This window comes from Mandrillus leucophaeus, unplaced genomic scaffold (assembly GCF_000951045.1).
Source record: "Mandrillus leucophaeus isolate KB7577 unplaced genomic scaffold, Mleu.le_1.0 Scaffold2343, whole genome shotgun sequence".
Lineage (NCBI taxonomy): Eukaryota > Metazoa > Chordata > Mammalia > Primates > Cercopithecidae > Mandrillus > Mandrillus leucophaeus.
This window is the reverse complement of record NW_012102414.1, coordinates 4,744-6,467: the sequence shown is the minus strand read 5'-3', so window position 1 is coordinate 6,467 and position 1,724 is coordinate 4,744.

The window sequence follows — 1,724 nt, the reverse complement described above, 5'->3', positions numbered from 1 at the left end:
TATGTTCCTCTCTAAGTTGGTTATTCTAGTTAGCATTCATCTAGCCTTTTTTCAAGGTTCTCACCTTCCTAGCATTGGGTTAGAACATGCTCCTTTAGCTTGGAGGAGTTTCTTATTACCCGCCTTCTGAAGCCTACTTCTGTCACCTCGTCAAACTCATTCTCTGTCCAGTTTTGTTCCCTTGTTGGCAAGGAGTTGTGATCCTTTGGAGGAGAAGAAGTGTTCAGGTTTTTGGAATTTTCAGCCTTTTTGCGCTGGTTTCTGCCCATCTTTGTGGACTTATCTACCTTTGGTCTTTGAAGTTGGTGACCTTCAGATGGGGTCTCTGAGTGGATGTCCTTTTTGTTGACACTGATGCTATTCCTTTCTGTTTGTTGGTTTTCCTTCTAACAGGCCCCTCTACTGCAGGTCTGCTGGAGTTTGCCAGAGTTCCACTCCAGACCCTGTTTGCCTGGGCATCACTGGCGGAGGCTGCAGAACAGCAAAGATTGTTACCTGTTTCTTCCTCTGGAAGTTTTGTCCCAGAGGGGCACCCACCAGAGGCCAGTTAGAGCTCTCCTGTATGAGATGTCTGTCTGCCCCTACAGGGAGGTGTCTCCCAGTCAGGATACACGGTGGTCAGGGACCCACTTGAGGAGGCAGTCTGTCCCTTATCAGAGCTTGAACACTGTGCTGGGAGATCTGCTGCTCTCTTCAGAGTTGCCAGGCAGGGATGTTTAAGTCTGCTGAAGCTGCGCCTACAACTGCCCCTTCCCCCAGGTGCTCTGTCCCAGGGAGGTGGGGGTTTTATCAATAAGTCTCTGACTGGGGCTGTTGCCTTGTTTTCAGAGATGGACTGCCCAGAGAGGAGAGGCAGTCTGGCCGCAGCAACCTTGCTGAGCTGTGGTGGGATCCGCCCAGTTTGAACTTCCCAGTGGCTTTGTTTACACTGTGGGGGTAAAACCGCCTACTCAAGCCTCAGCAATGGTGGACACTCCTCCCCCTATGAAGCTCGAGTGTCCCAGGTCAAGTTCAGACTGCTGTGCTGGCCACGAGAATTTCAAGCCAATGGATCTTAATTTGCTGGGTTCCGTGTGGGTGGGACCCACCAAACCAGACCACTTGGCTCCCTGGCTTCAGCCTCCTTTCCAGGGTAGTGAACAGTTCTTTCTCACTGGCATCCCAGGTACCACTGGAGTATGAAAATAATCTCCTGCAGCTAGCTCAGTGTCTCTTCAAACAGTCACCCATTTTGTGCTGGAAACCCAGGGCCCTGGTGGTATAGGAACCAGAGGGAATCTCCTGGTCTGCAGGTTGCAAAGACCATGAGAAAAGCACAGTATCTGTGTCGGAGTGCATGGTACAGTCCCTAATGGCTTCCCTTGGCTAGGAGAAGGAGTTCCCCAACACCTTGTGCTTGCTGGGTGAGTCAACGTCCCACCCTGCTTCGGCTCACCGTCCTTGGGCTGCACCCACTGTCCAACCAGTTCCAGTGAGATGAACCAGGTACCTCAGTTGGAAATGTAGAAATCATCCACCTTCTGCGTCGATCTCACTGGGAGCTGGAACCCAGAGCTGTTCCTATTCGGCCATCTTGCCAGCAATCCAGAGAGATCCTTTTAAAAGAGAAGTTGTACCATGTCCCGCTTCTGCTCAAAACTATCCTCTAACTCCCATCTCACTTAGAGCAAAAATCAGATCCTTCACCACACCCTCCAGGCCCACCTGCTCTGGCCACAGTTGTG